Source organism: Octodon degus, unplaced genomic scaffold (genome assembly GCF_000260255.1).
Source record: "Octodon degus isolate 3935 unplaced genomic scaffold, OctDeg1.0 scaffold00309, whole genome shotgun sequence".
Classification (NCBI taxonomy): Eukaryota; Metazoa; Chordata; class Mammalia; order Rodentia; family Octodontidae; genus Octodon; species Octodon degus.
Window position 1 is genome coordinate 217882 of NW_004524885.1, and position 17268 is coordinate 235149.

The following is a 17268-nucleotide window of genomic DNA, read 5'->3' on the forward strand; positions in this document are numbered from 1 at the left end:
AGAGAGAGAGAGAGAGAGAGAGAGAGAGAGAGAGAGAGAGAGAGAGAGAGAGAGAACCAGTAGTAGAGCTGCCTTCTACAGGGCATAATTGCTACTTTGGAGGTTGCATACATAGGTAGCAAAAAGTTTATTTATATCTCTTTAATTATACATTTCTCATTTGGTTTTTAAGAACAAGTTAAAATGAAATCTATGTTAATCAAACTTGACATTTTCCTGTCTGTCAAGTTCAGGTAAGTCTCTTCAGTTCTTACTCTTGGAACTATGCAGAAAGCCTCTCAGCTCCTAGGTCAGTGTCAGCTGCCAGGATTAGTCATGGACTTGCTCACACATGTTTTCTGTAAAAGCCTAGCAGATTGTTCTCTCTTGATGATTCTACTTTGGCACACTGTACATTTGATTATCTCTAATCTCTGAGGCTATGGAATTTCTATGCTCAGGACATTGGGTGTCTCATCAAAGTTTTAGGATTCTGTAGAAAGGTTCTCTCATGACCTTGGTCTCTGTTGAAATTAGAAATCCAGGGACAAAATATTATCCATATTTTGTCATAGTTACTTCTCTAGTTAGGGTTTTTAAAATTCAATTGTAGAGGACTCAGAAAAGAATATACGATGTCATTTTTATTATATATAATGCACAAGTGTAAATTGATTTTTGTTAGCTGTTGTCCCCTGCTAAAGTGAAATAGTTGTTGCAAGATTTTTTAATTAGATCTCCTTCAGGGAAAGGTGGCATCCAGTCAAGTGATATAAAGTTAACTTTCTACTGAGAATAAAAGTTTGTGCTAATATTGTTTGAACAAGATACCATGTCTGTATCTTGTCCTCTGAATAACTACTATGAAGACAACAATATGCAATGTATTAGTTACTGTAAAACTCTTATTAACCTGTTTTGAAACTATTTTATTGTTATTTTATCATTTTTCTCATTAAATTAAATAAAAAATTTAAAAAAGAAAAAATAAAGTTAAGTTCCTGAGTTTTTGGAGAAAATCTTGGATTTTAAGATCTGAAGAGAAAGAGCTCAGACTCTTGATCTGGGAGAGATCTGACAGATAAAAAGAACACGGAATCAAACTCTGTGTTTTGTTTGTGCCACATTATGGAGCAAGTATAGAGGGTAGGGATCAATGGAGTAAGTAGCATGGACCAGTTATGTTGTGGAGAGGCAAGAGTGGTCGTTGGGAGAGCTCATGGTGGAGAGTAGAGGAGCAGTAGGCAGCCCAGGCAACCAGGGCCTTAAGGCCTGAGCCTACAGCACTATAAATGGTGGCAGGCCTTGGGATGGCAGATCTATGTGGGCCGTGGCCAGGTACAGACCAGTTCTTTCATGAAGCAAAGCAGTGTGGCAGAGAAGGGAGAGTGTGTAAGGTATGTCATTGACAAGTTGTGGGTGCTATGGGAAGGAGCTGACAAAGGTGAGGCCTAATGCACAGGGTTTTCATCGGCATAGGGCAGGTCCAAGTTTTCCTTCACCTGACATGGGCTTGTATGTGCTTTGCAGAGGGAGGGCAGTGTGCCAAGTGATGGATGTGAATTCAACTATTATTGGCAGCTTCCAGGTACTGGATGACAACCTGTATATGAAGGTACCGTTTTTCCACTGTGTGTATAAGAACTGCTTGTACCTTATCCTGTAAAGCAGCACCATGTTCATGCAATGCCAAGCCTCCAAGGTTATAAAGGTAGCAATTTACAAGGGGAACAAGTGGGGTTGTGGTAGGGCAGGCTGGGCATGCCAGATAGGGGGGCTTGGTGTCAGGGATGTATGGTCTGGAACCTCTAGCCCAGAAATGGCACACAGGCAGGGCAGAGCATCTTGGGCTCAGTAGCTCAAGGTGAAGCTGCAGGTGTGCCTCAAGGTCAGGAGCAGTATTGGGGAGGTGGAAATGAAGTGAGGGGAAAGTCAAGTAGTAGCAGCAGCCCATGGCTTGTAGGCAGAGGCTGTTGAATGTGGAAAGGAGAGAATTAGAGCCAGAGGGAAGTGTCTTAAAGGTAAGATGTCTTTGTTGACTTGAAGGTGAAGGGAAGTGTCAGATGCAACTTTAGAGAAGCCAAAATAACAGTTTAGCCTACATAAGACACCAGAGGGACATAATAGGGCTTGAAATCTGTCTAAAGAGGGGAACCCTATCCCAGGTTTCTGGCTCCATGTATATTAAAGGCTCAGAGGGGAGAGAGAACACCTGAGAAAGACTTTTATAAGCAACCATTGCTGTTTATTCATTCCTATAGGAGGAATTGAGATTGAAGTGTGAAATCAACAGGAAGGGAGGATGCAGAGAAGGATTTAAAGGGAAGAGAGAAGTTTGATGGCTTGAGGAATTTGGGGATGGAAATATTTTTTTGTTTTGCTTTGCCAAATGGGTGGGGAAGATGTCAGTGAGGCCACATTTCTTGGGATGGATTAGGAAGATGGACATGGCTTTATTGGCTCTATTCTTCTCCTTTGATTTCCTGCAAGGCCTGCCAGAAAAGCCTCACCCTTTGGGCATGATATACAGCTCCACAATTTTTCTCAGAATTCTAATTTAAATATTGGAATCACTTCATTTGTCCCTTTTTATCATCTCTAATTGTTTGTGAAATCCTATAGTTTCCACTAATATAAGTTTTCTTAAATGTACTCTCCCTTCTAGTCTCATTGCAATCACTCTATTTCATGTTTCTTTTGTCACCTAATTGCCTTTTTTCCTTCAATTTCCCACTGGCTCCTTCAATTACAGACTCTAGCAATCAACTTTAACTGTTAGTTGTTGATTAAGGCTCTAAAAATTGACTTTGTATATATTTGTCCATCACTTTAAATAAAATAAAAACTTTCCTTTGCTTCCAATGTGCTTCTTATTCTTTACACAATTCTAAAATTTGCATTTGGATTTTGCAAAATGTGGCCCCAACATCCTTTTAATAATACATTCCTTACCAAACTGTATCACACGGTGCAATTGATTATTCACTATGTTTTCACTCCTTTAAGCATTTCCCTCTGAAATGTCCCTCTCTATTTCTACATGGCTATTGAGAATACATCCCTTAAAATTAATCTCATATGTAACTTCAAATATGAAATGTTTCTATTGCCTTAACTGAAAAATTATAATTTTATCTTCTGAATCTTAATACCACACAATGTTTACAGAGTTCACTATACTCATTATATGTTGTGATATAGTAATTTTTATTTTTACCTTTGTGTTTCTTTCAAAAATATTCAGGGAATATGTATTAAAGTGAATACATTTTACACAATGGGAAAAATAATTAACTTCTTACAATTAATACTTTGTACAAACTGTGAAGATAAAATATAACAGTACCTTGGTATTAACTTTTTAATCTGGTTGTAGAAACAATTAATAGTAGAAGACTCATAGCTTCCAAACTGCTAGATATTGGGTATGACAAATTTGTGCCCCCAGCTTTGGAGAATGAATTCAAAAGAACAGCAGAGGTTCAGTGCAGTATGGATTTATTGAAAGGTAGATCCTGTGAGACAGGAGGGGTTCTGAAAGTGGGTTCTCATCAAGAGCGTTCTTTTATCTATCGTTCCTCCAATTTACCTCTAACCTTCTGATGTCTTTATTTATCTTTTGACTTTCTTGTGAGCACAGTCCCTCTCTGACTATATATTAATTTTTCTCTAACTTTGCAGCCTATAATACAATGACATTCATCTAATAAATTAAGCTATCTAGCATTTATATGCTACAATTATCATAAAACTTCCAGGTTTGGGGATTCCAAAATCTCCTTCTGAAAGTAGTTTTTATGTTCTTTCCATGGTTGGTTAAAGCACAATTGGTAGGAAATGACTTAAAAGTAGAAAAAGGAAAAAAAATGTAGAAAAAGGAAGAGGGTCTGTGGGATGACTTTGGGTAATTTAAAAGTAGGAAAATTATAGTGTACCTTACAACATGAGATTGATGCATCATGTAAATAAGAAAGCCAAAGCCAGAGCTCAATGTGTACTGTCCTGTATGTATCACCCATTCCTCACGCTAACATCAGGCCTAGGCTGGACGTTCAAAAACCTGCTTGACCTCATGGAGAAGTCAATGTGCAGAACTTTTGGGAATTGATTTGTGCATGTATTTTGGGATGTTGGTATGCCTCATTCCCAGCCAGGTGTATCCATATTCTAACTTTCTGATATCTATCTATTTACCTATCTATCTTTTCTAACTTTTTAGTTTAATTTAGTTATTTATCCATGGGTATTTTAGGGAAGGGTCTACAGGGTGTTCAGGGTATCACTACTAGATCAGACTACAAGTGATCCACCTGTTTACAGCCTCCCAAGTGCTGGGATTACAAGGGGGCACCACCACTCTCAGTCTCAATTACTATCTCAGTGCACCCCAGGGGCAGGGCCAGCATGGTAGGCGAAGAGATCAAACCCAGGCCCCTGTGCCTGCTTGTAGGTGCTTTAATCTGATATTTGGCTGGCCTTTACTTTTCTTTTCTTTTTTTATTTTTCTTCGGTACCAGGGATTGAACTCAGTATCTATCTAGATACCAATATACATCTAGAAAAAAATATCACAGCCATTCAACTTATGGCTTAGTAAAATTTTTGTGTATCTCTTTTCAGAGACCTAATTATGACTCTCTGTCACTGAAAATTATGGCCATTATTTGGCAAATGTTAAAGGATGATAAACAAAATATAATCAATAGTGTAATCACTTCATAATTAGATATACTGGAACATAAAAAAGACAAAAGTTATAATAGGAATGAAGCAAGGTGAAAGAAAGAATGAAAGAAAAAAACAAAGAAAAGAAGAAAGAAAGAAAGAAAGAAAGAAAGAAAGAAAGAAAGAAAGAAAGAAGGAAAGAAGAAAGAAGAAATTGTCATTAAACATTAAACTTTAAGAAAATTCTGGAAATTTAACTGAGAAAAATGTCAGAATTCTAGACTGTCAAATTTTATCAGTAATCTACTCTCTACAGCCTGTAGTTGAGAACGTGTTCTCTCATCAACAGATTTTATGACTTAAATCCATGAGCGTTACCTACTAATTATTTTGAAATTTGATTATAATGATAGCTAGGTGAGCTGTGCAGAGCCACAACTGAGATTCCTTTGCTGAAATACTAATCATCAGGCTTTCCTTAGAGGCAAGAGGGGACTGAATTTTATTGGCTTTGAAGGCTGTGCCTCATTACTGGCCTCCTGTGTTAAAATCGTTCATGGTTTACAGATTCCTGACTAAGGTCAAAGATGTGCATAAAAGTGTGTTTTATGCCATTAAAAAGCATGAATTTTAATTAATGAAGAAATGTCAGCAATACTATAAAAATTATACTGCAGCAACTCTGTGTATATATTCAGCTCCAGATTTCAAAGGCTATTTCAGAAAAAGGAAAGTGAAGGAAATTTCTGAAATAAATAAAACCTGTCAAATTTGACAAAGAAATATGTTTAAGTTAGCTTTCTTAACAAGAGATTTTAGTATGTAAATATAACCAATTTTATGCTATTCTTGAGGAAACTACTCAGGTTTTTCATGAAGGTCATTTGGACCTACATCTTTATAATTTTAAATTTGGTTCCGACTAAAAGAGTCATTCAAGAAGAAATATAGAATGTAACTGCAATGGTTTTGTTCTACTTGTGAGTATAAAAGCTCTCTGGTTCTATGGAAGAATTATTTGACTTGAATAAAGTTTCTTAAGAAAGTAGCAGTTAAATTGATGTAAGATCAAAACATTTGGGGCTAGTGCTACAAACTGTGAGAAAATGATTTTAAGACTAACATGAATATCACAGAATGTTGTATTTTTTTTTTTTTTTTTTTTTTTTTGAAACCGGGGATTGAACTCAGGCAATTGCACTTGTCAAAGAAGAGTTTATTCCACTGAGCCATCTCCCTGGCCTCAGAATGTTGTATTCTAATTCATAAGTTACTTCAGAGTAAGCACTGTGTTCTTCGTGAGTGCAGAAGTCATGCATAAAACAGAAAAATTAGCTATAGAGTTGTTCAGTAAAGCTACATTTAGGCAAGATCTAATGCAATAAAGAGTTTTACACAAATTAACTGATTGGATTTTCCATAACCTATGTATAGTGGCTTTATACAGAAGCAATTGCAGAGGATAATGAAGAAAAGTAACTTCAATTTAATCTGTTTTGAAAAGGTAACAACAGATCATGTAAGTGATTTTATACTAATAAGACATATATGCATGTATTGCCTTGTTTAGCTTAAAACTAGATAAATTGAATATTTTCTCCCATCTGAGAACATAATGAAATATTTTAGGACTCTTATTTTGAAAAACATAAATCTTTATTCATGAAATTTCTACATGTATCATAGCATATTTAGTTCACTTTCTAATTACTAATATCTGTGTACTGACAATAATGAATCTAAACATGTATTTATGTTCACTTATCTATGATAAATATGTATATTCTAATTCAGTGAAATTAAGATAGGCTTTATAGTGAAGTAATGTTCTTATATGTCCTGCTAAAGAAAATATTTAACAGACATGGAAAAATAAATCAGCCACTGACCACAAAGATAAAGTCCCATATATTTTAATTTTTCTTTTCTTTGAAAAATGATAATATGACAGATCACATGTAGCTCAAGGTATTCTTCACAAAATTAAATACTTAAATTCACTGATTTATAGGAATAACCAAATGCAAGTTAATTGTTGTATATAATATGACCTTTGTCTTCCTTATGTTTACTTACCAACAATTTTACCTTAATCATGGAAGCCTATTTTTCCAATTAATCTCATGTACTGCTAGCATATTATGAATATATACTGCAGCCTATGATCTGTCATAAACTATGCTATTTTCAAATAGTATATAAAGTAAACAAAAATAAAACTGTGGAGTATTTCATATGTACTAATTATGTCCCCAGAAATAGTGTGAGTTTTTTTTTATAATAGTCTAAGGATCACAACAAATGAAAAAAGATAAAGAGAATATAAGTAGAGGAAAATGTATAACCAAAATTATAGATTCAGAACTTTATGGTAAGGCTGGGAAGATAGCTCTGTGGTCTAAAAGCCTACGCAGCAAGCATAAGGATCTGGGTTCTATCCCTGGTACCACATGCTGTGTCTGCACCATGCCCAGCCAGCCACCAAAACCAGGCACAGTGGTGTATTCCTGTAATTACAGCACTGAGGAGGCTGAGACAAGAGGATTATAATGAGTCTGAGCTGTGGAGTAAGGACCTGTACCAAATAAATAAACAAAAAAAAAAAATGATTAAACAAAGAAATTGATGATACACCATATTCTCATTTATTTCTAAGGGTTTCTACTGCAGCACTTGGTCTTTGTACCTCATTCCCTTTTCAGGTTTCAGTCAAACTCTTGTCTGTTCTTAATTTGGTCATATTCTTTTCATAAAGGTTTCACTGTAATAGTGCAGTTTGACTTAAGACATATGTTCTATACATATTCACATTTAATATTAGTAATATTCTACTTAATATGCAACATAATTAGTAATACCTATTTTTTCCATAATTTTGACAGACAAATAGAAATGAGACAGTTTCAAATCAAATTGGTAGGACAGTTTCAATAATTAACACAGTGAATACTCTCTTCATAGTGGTTATTTGCTGTGCAAGACATACAGATGATATCCTAATTACAAACACTATTAGAACAAATCCCTCTATTCATTAAGAGAATGTAACTATATATCTATACTAACCATTTTGAATACACAGATACATAATGGACATTAATTTATATATCCTCTTTTTTGTTTAGTTCAGTAATTTGAATATTATAAATGTGTTAACTCAGCAAAATATTCTAAAAGAGTCCAGTAGTCCATAATAGTATTGGGTCTTCTGCTGATGGGCATTGTCAGAAATTGTTGACCTGATTTCACTACAGCTCAACATAACAGCATGGCTTTACTTCATGTACTTCCTTTTCATACTTTTCTGCAGGATGGTACAGACCAAGATAAAACAAGAACTATTCAACAAGAGTTGTAGCTTTGATAAGGTCAGTCAAATCCCCTCAGGATTTATCCTGAGATCCTGTACCTCAGATTGTAGATCATTTGTCAATGTCAGCCATGTGGATAAGTCATGGCCATTGCTTAGACAATGTACTTCCCATGAAAGCCTGAGAGAATGTTTTCTCTCCATTTGACTCTCCTAAGGAACACTATACATCATTGATCATTTTCCTCTTTGGCCCTATAATCTCCTTGATCAGAAAATTTGGGAAACTCCTGAGTTACACGACATTACAGTACAAGTTCATATATGGCCTAAGACTTAATTGACCTTGGAAGGCTAGGGTCAAAATGTTGCCTTTCCTTGCGGCCCTCCTTTTTCTCTAATTTTGGTCTGCAAACTTAGGTTGTAAACCCTCCAGAAGAGAAGCTTATTGTTATTACCATACAACCTAGGCTGTTAAGCTTAACCTCACTATGTCTGAATATCAAACATCTTAGGCATAACATGGAACATGTATTTTTCATCAAGTATTGATGTGCTGAACTTAAAGTCCCCACAGAATATGATGAAAAAACATTTCAAAAAATTGAAATATATTTTAAAAATAGGCATCAAGAATGTTAAAATTCTTATGCTTATACATAAGTTCAGAAATCAAACCATATACAACCTTGTAGCAGGACAGTCCTGCAACATTCCTTTTCCTGTCTCCTGCCTTCATCCACCTCCCCTCTTTTGAAAAATAATCTATCCAAGAGACAGCATGGCATGACAAGCAGCTCATATTCAGAAGAACAGAATGACAGGCAATGCAACTATGAACATATTGTTACAAATTGCCATCATCAGTGCTGTTTTTTAGTTCACATGTGTCAGTATATACAGTTAGTCAGGGTGAGAATCATTCCAATTAACTTCAAGATTCAGAAAATTTCTGAAGATTCTCAGGATCATTGACTTACCAGTCCTCTACATATAACAGTATGGCTTGCCCTTTTTATGTTTTCTAGCTCTTCTCCTCCATTCCTTTCATTGTCTACTCCATAAGTTCTTGCTTTCCTTTTAGTTGTATTATGCCTTTCTTTTGTATTTCTTCTTTTGAGTTCTTATACTAGGGAAACTATATGATATTTACACATGTGTGTCAGCCTTATTTCACTTATGAGTATATCTTCAGGTGGCATCCACTTCAATATAAAGGCTTCAAGTTTTTCATTCTTCATATCTGAGTAATACTCCATTGTATAAAAATACCACAAAATTTTCATCCATTCCTCAGGTGATGGGCATCTTGGTTTGTTCCAAGGTTTGGCTATCACAAATTGTGCTGCTATAAACATAGGCACTCATATATCACTATGATATGATGCTTTCAGATTCTCTGGGAAAATTCCCAGGAGAGAAATAGCTGGATTAAATGGGATTTCTATTACAACTTTTCTAAGGAGTCTTCACACTGATTTGCATAACAGTTGTAACAGTTCACATTCCCACCAGCAGTGGAGAAGGGTTCCTTTTTCCCCCACAGGCTCTAAAACATTTGTTGTTGGGTCATTTCCTTATGTTAGCCATCCTTTCTGGGGTGAGATGATATCTCAATGTTGTTTTAATTTACATTTCATGGATGGCTGTTGATGTGGAGCATTTTTTCATATATTTATTCGCTTCTTTAATTTCATCCTCTGAGAAGTGTGTGTTCATCTTGGATGCCCTCTTCTGGACTGGGTCTTTAGATTTTGGGGCCCTAATGTTTTTCACTTCTTTACATATTGCAGAGAGCAGACCTTTATCTGAGTACTCATTTGTCATGATTTTTTTCCAAATTTGTGATTTGTCTTTTCACTTTGTTGCTAATTTTTGTGACATGAAAATATTCTGAGTAAGAACAGGTCCCAGTTGTTAATTATTTCAAGTTTTTCCTGTGCGATTTGATTTTTGTTCATACACTCTTTGCCTACCCTTATATCTCCAACAGTTTCTCCTACTTTCTCTTCCAGGGGATTGAGTGTTTCCGTTTTAATGTTTAGATCTTAATCCGTTTTGATTTTAGCTTAGTGCATGGAGATAGACCTGGGAGAAGTTTTAGTTTTTGGCATGTAGAGAGCCATTTTTCCAGCACCATTTCTTAAGTAGGCTATCTTCCTTCCAGTGAGTATGTTTGGCACCTTTGTCAAAGAAAGGTGTCTGAGTGTATTAGTAGGCTTGTCAGTGTCTTCCAAGCTATCCCACTGATCCGCAGGTCTGTGTTGTTGCCAGTATTATGCTGACTTTATCACAGTAGCCTTGTAGCCCAATTTCAAATCATGAATTGTAATGCTTCCTGCCTTGACTTTATTGCCCAGGATTGCCTTTTCTATTCTATGTCATTTCTTGTTTCAAATAAGTATTAGAAATGATTTCTCTACCTCTGTGGCTCATGTTTTTCATAGTATGATAGGGATTGATTAAATATGTATGGCAATTTTGGGAGTATTGCCATCTTCACAAAGTTGGTTCTTCTTATACAGGATCACAGAATATTTTTCAATTTTCTGAAATCCTCTACAATCTCTTTTCTAAGAGTACTGTAAATTTTCCTTGAAAAAATATTTTATTTCTTGAGTTCAATTATTCCAAGGTATTTCATTTTTATCGGTGCTGTTGTACAAGGTATTGTTTCTGTATTTTCCCTCTCAGTGTGTTTGTTATATGTGTAGAGGAATGCTATTGACTTTTGGGTATTGACTTTGTAACCTGCTATGCTACTGAATTTCTGTATTAATTCAAAAGGCTTCTTGGTGGAGTTTTATAGGTCTTCCAAGTAGAGTATCATGTCATTTGCAAGTAATGATAATTTAACTTCTTCTTTACCTATCATATTCCTTTTAATTTTTTCTCTTGTCTAATGGTTGTAGCTATTACTTCCAGAGCTATAGGGAATAGGAGTGGTGCTAGAGGACATCCTTGTCTTCTACCAGATTGAAGAGTAAAAGATTTCAGTTTTGCCCCATTTAGAATTATGTTACCCTTTGGGTTTTCATAAGTGGCTTTTCCCAGATGAAGTAGAGGTAATCTATTCCAATTTTCTGTAAGTCTTTGAATATGAAAGAGGGTTGGACTTTGTCAAAAGCCTTTTCTGCATCAATGGAGATGATCATGTGGTTTTTAGTTTTCGCTCTATTGATATAATTTATTACATTTATATATTTTCAAATGTTGAACCATCTTTGCATCCCTGGGAAAAATCCAACCTGTAGTGGTGTATGATCTCTTGTTGATTTGCTGCATTCAATTTGCAAGGACTTTATAGAGAATTTTTTCCATTATGCTCATGAGGGTGATTAGCCTGCAGTTCTCTTTCTTAGTAGTGTCTTTCCCTGGTTTTGGTATCAGTAATACTTGCCTGCAGGAACGATTTTGGGAGGATTGCTTCCTTTTCAATTTCATAGAAGAGTTTGAGGAGAATAAGGACTACACCTTCTGTAAATTTCTTGTAGAATTCAGCTGTGTATCCATCTGAAACTGGACTTTTCTTTGTCCGTAGGTTTTCTATTACATCTCATATTTATTGGCTGTTATTGCACTATTGATAGTGGTTATGTCTTGTTGATTCCACTTTGTTAATTTATACTATTCTAGAAATCTGTCCATCTCTTCTGTGCCTTTTATTGTGTGAGAGTAAAGATTCTCAAAGTCGCTATTAATAATCTTCTGAATTTCCACTGGACCTCTGGTAATTACACCATTTTCATTCTTTATTGCTTGTTTGAATTTTTTCTTTTCTCTTTTGGATGATGTTAGCTAGGGGCTTATTGATTTTATTTAATATTTCAAAAAGCAGCCTATTGTTTCTTTAATTCCTTGAAATGTTTTCTTCCTCTCATTGGATTTATTTCTGCTCTAATCTTCATGATTTCTTCCCATCTATCGGATCTGGGTTTGGTTTGCTGTTCCTTTTCTAGTTGTTGAAAGTGCATCATTAGGGTGTTTATTTGTTCCTGTTCTGTTTTCCTAATGTGTTTGTTGAAAGCTATGAATTTCTCTTTGAGAACTGCTTTCATCATATCACATAAAGTACAATAAGTTGTGCTTGACTTTTCATTGAATTGTAGATATTGTTGAATTTCTTGTTTAATTTCATCTGTGACCCATTGGTTGCTGAGTAGGTTGTCATTTAATTTCCATGTATTTTTGGTATTTTTCTGTTTTCTTTTGTCATTTATTTCCAATTTCATTGCACTGTGGTCAGATAATAAGTATGGGATAATTTCTGTATTCTTCCATATACTTAGGCATGACCAATGGAACAATATATGGTCTATTTTAGATAATCGACCATGTGCAGCTGATAAAAATGTGTATTCAGCTGTGTTTGGGTGGAACACTATGTATATGTCCACAAAATCAGTCCATTTGTTTCAAGCTCTGGTTCAGTTTTGTTATTTCTTTGCTAATTTTTGTCTGGTTAACCTATCTTTTGGGGATAAAGGGGTGTTACGTTCTCCTGTTAAAATTGCTTTATTGAATATTAGATTTTTCATTTCCATTTATATTTTCTTTATATAGTTGGGTGTTCCTGTGTTTGGTGTATACATATTTATGAGTTTTAACTTTTCCTTTTAAATTTTTACCCTATCCAGTATATAGTGGCCTTCTTTATTTCACTTGATCATTCTTGGTTTGAGGTTGAGACTTTCTGAGAATAGGATTGCTACCCCTGGTTTTCTCTGAGGTGCTGTGGCATGTAGTGTTGTTTTCCATCCTTTGAATTTCTGCCTATGAATTTGTTTAAGAATAAAATGTGCTTCTTGTATACAGCATAGTTTTGGATTTCAATTCCTAATTCACTGTGCCAGTCTACTTCTCTTGATTGGTGAATTGAGTCAACTTGCATTGATGGTTATAATTGAGATACATTGAATTATGATTGACATGTTATTTTCCTATTGTTATTTTCTGCTTTTTCTCCAGTGTTTAATTGTTTTCCCTATTTAGTTGGTTGCTTCTGATCTCATTCCTGGAGTTCTGATCATTTTGGTCCTTCTCTAGAACATCATTTTGGAGCCTTTGTAGGGTTGGCTTTGTCATGATGAAATTCTTTAGTTGTTCTTTGCATGGAAGTATTTCACTTCTGCATTAAACTTGAAAGAGTTTTGCAGGTTATAGTAGTCTGGGCTGGAATGTGTTTTCATACAGGACATTAAGTACTCTGCTCCATGCTCTTCTTGCCTTCAGGTTTTGTGAAGAAAAGTCGGCCGTAATTCTGATGGGTTTTCCTTTAAATGTGGTCTGCTTCTTTCTCTAGTGGCTCTCAGTATATTATTCTTGTGCTGAATTTCTGGGATCTTGACTATTATATGTCTCGGTGTGTTTTGAATTGGGTTGAGGTTACTTGGCATTCTGTATGCTTCGGTTACCTGAATGGCAGATTGTTTCCTCATATTTGGGAAGTTTTCTGCTATTACTTCTGCCCATATTTTTAATGTCCTTTGTATTGACTCTTTTTCTTTCTCATTGATGCTTATTAGTCTCACATTGTTCATCTTTGAATCATCTTGCAGGTGATGGATCATTTTTTCCTGCATCCTGTTGTTTTTAAGAGATCTTTTCTTACCTTTTCAATAGCTGCACCAGTGTCTTCAAGATCTGAAACTCTGTCTTCACTTTCACTTAAATTTTTTTGCAATTTTGTGATTGAGATTTTATGTTCCTTGATATCTCTTTGACTCTGCTTCATGCGATCAATATCTTTCATGTATTGCTCATTAAAGGAATCCATTATTTTTCTTATCTCATCTATTTTTTATCAATGTCTTCTCTACAAATAGTTATTAATTTTTTTTACTACAATGTTTTCTTCAGATTGGGTTTCCTCCCTATGTTTCTGTATTTGATTCTTTACTTCAGATGCTATGAGTTCAGAGTATTCTTTTTTCTAAAAGAATTTAGAAAACAATTTAGTTCTGAGTTCCTCTATAACTTTCTGCTGTTGATTATTTATTTTGAAGCTATTAATTAATACATTTGTGCTTTGCTAGTGTCCTCTGCACTTTTTCTGGGTGGGCACTGGGTTTCCTCTTTATGTTTCTTCTTTTGATTTTTTCCTGCAGATGCTATTAATTCAGGGAAATATTTGTCATTTCCAATCTGAGATCCTCTATACATTTCTGCAGTTGTTTCTTTATTTCAGAAGCTGTTGATTCATTGATTTCAGCTCTGTGGTTCCCAATTTTGTCTGTGTTATTGTCCTCTGCACTTGTTATGGGTGGGCTTCATGTCTGAGATTTCATTTTGCTCCTTCTCATTGTCATTTTGTGTAGCACTGTCTTCTGACCTTTGTTGTAGATCTTTGGTGCAGTTATTATCATAGCACCTACTGAAATTCAGGTGCAGATCTACAAAGTTTGGATTTATCCAGCTGTGGTTGGCTTTGGTCTGGCTGCTGTGCTCAGTTCCTTCCTGCTGCTGTCCTTGGGAGTGATCCTGTTGTACCCTTCTGGCAAGATCTTCTTCTCCTGGACTAGCTGGGTGGCTTTGTCTCCTAGTGACTCTACAGGGATTGCAGCCAAAGGGTTTCACCCCAGGCCTGTATGCCAGGCCTGAGCTGAGTCTGGAGGGGATAAAGTGGAGTCGTGGGGAGAGGAAGCTCTCCCACACATTCACTGGGACTGGGTTAGGTCTGAATCTTGGGTTCCCCAGAATGTGACAGAAATTCTCACTGGGCGGACATGGTTTGGGGGTGCTGTGGAATGGTGGTGGCCCAAGGGTGTGTAAGAGTGGCTCACCCATGCTGCGCCTCGGCTGGGACTAGCAGTTCCTGCTGGTGCAGGGTAGCTGGAAGGTTTTCCACACACTCACCGGGCCTGGGCTAGGACTGGATCTTGGTGACCCCAGAAGGTGACAGAAGTTCTCACTTTGTGGGCTGTAGGGGGGTACTGTGGAGTGGTGGGGGGAAGTTCCAAGATGATGGAAAAGGGTCTCATGCATGCTGTGCCTGCGCTGGGACCAGCAGGTCCTGCTGGCACAGTGTAGCAGGAAGTTTTCGCACACACTCACCGGGACCTGGGCTAGGACTGGATCTGGGGATCCCCAGAATGCGGCAGAATTCTCATCTCTCAGGTGGGGTGTTTGTGGTGCTGTGCAGTAGTTGAGGGTTCCAAGAGGGTGGAAGAGGGTCTCACCCATGCTGCACCTGGGGTGGGACCAGTAGATCCCTCCAGCGCAGGGTAGCAAGAAGCTCTCTGTAACTGTTATTTCTGCATAGCAAATTCCTTTTTGAATATCAATCAAACTTGAGGTTGGCAGAGATAGTTAAGTGGCATATGCATCTTTGTGTCAAGTGAATGTTCCAGAGTTTGATCCCCAGTACTCCAAAAATAAATGAATAAGTAAATAAATAAAAGCGAATTTGGTATCTTCAAATGCTGACCCATGGAAAATAAACATGATAGAATTTATGACAATTTAACTAACAAAAAGATAAAACTGTTGATGGTTTCATCAAACTAGACATAAAGTACACAAAGACTTTTTTGCACTAAGATATTAACTTAGTTAATGTAGTTCATTATTGATATGCCTTCCTTTTCAAAATGTGTGTATAGGAATATAATTTTGATGGAAACAAAACTTGAAATTTCATGTCAAAACATCAAATACCTGTAACAGAATAGTGTGTAAGCTTTTACTTTATTGTAATGAACTAGGATCAAAATATTTAAAGTGTCATGTATATGTTCTCACGTAATATGAAATATGATGCTGTAATTGGTTTTTGATTGTATGTATATCACACTTGAATGTAATATTTTAGAAAGGAAAAATATAACTTTTCACCCCATGCAAAGCACCTATCATAAAATCATCACTATGTAATTATTTAGTGAATGTATGCCAAAAATAGTAAAAAGTTGAGAAATCTGAAAGATATAATAGTTACTGTGAAAACGAAATGATTTTTTCAAATGGAGGGAACAACTGGGATGAGCAAAAGGACAAAATAAAGAAACAAAGAAGGGAAAAATGCGTTTACAAATATACACAGAATAGCTGGGTAATTGTTCTGCTGAATTCTGGTGATCTATTGAAAGGAGCAGTTAATGCTAAAATTTTTGCTTCTCTTTTTTATTTTTATTTTTTAACAATTTTATTGAGAAAGAAATAGCAATGAGACAGTTTCAAAACTGATTAGTAGGACAGCTTCAACAATTAATACATTGCACATTGTTGTCTTAGTGGTTATTCATTGTGCTAGATGTAGACATGACATCTCGTCCAGTAACAGGATTAGAACAAATCTCTCTATTAATTGAATTGAGAATTCAGCTATATATCTATCCTAACTATATTAAATATACAGATTAAAATGGTCACTGATTTGTATCCTCCTTTTTGTTTAGTTTTTTCAGAGAATGGTATTCCATTGTCATTTACATATTGTAGGTGTATGAATTCAGTAAAATATTCCAATATAGTCCTGTAGTCCCTAACAGTAGTGTTTTCTGAAAGACTGCAAAGGTCAGAAATTACTGACTTTAGCCTTTCACAGCTCAGAATATTAATATGGCTTTACTTTTTTACTCTGTTTTTATACTTTTCTGCTGGATGGTTAAGACCTAGATAAAGCAAGACTTATATAACAAGAAATGTAACTTTTGCATCTAACAAGACCAGTCAAATGTCCTCAGGATTTATCCTGAAATTGTGTACCTCAGTTTGTAGATCCTTTGTCAGTGTCAGCCATGTGAATGTGTCACAGCCATTGCTTGACCAATTTGCTCTCAGTAAAAAACCTGAGAGAATATTTTCTCTCTATGTGACTTCCTTAGGCACACTCTACATCATTGATCACTTTCCTCTGGGACCCCATAATCTCTTTGATCAGAAAATTTGCGACACAGTTGAGTTTCATGATGTTAGTGTACAGGTTCCCTATGTCCTGAGTCTTCAATGACCTTGAAAGGCTAGGGTCAAAATGTTGGCTGTCTTGCAGCCCTTCTTTTACTCTAATGTGTGGTCTGCAAACTTAGTTTGTTAACCCTCCAGAAGAGAAGCTTATTATTGTTACCCTACAAGCTAGGCAGTTGAGCTTAACCTCAACATCTATCTAAATATCAAACAACTTAGATGTAACATGGAACAGATATTTTCCATCAAGTATCGATATGTTAAACTTTGAGTCTCTACAGAATATGAAGAAAAAAATGAAAATAAAAAAAAAATAAACAGTCCTAGCCCAGGTCCGGTGAGTGTGCGGAGAGTTTCCTGCTACCCTGCGCCGGTGGGACCAGTCCCAGCCCAGGCGCAGCGTGGGCCGG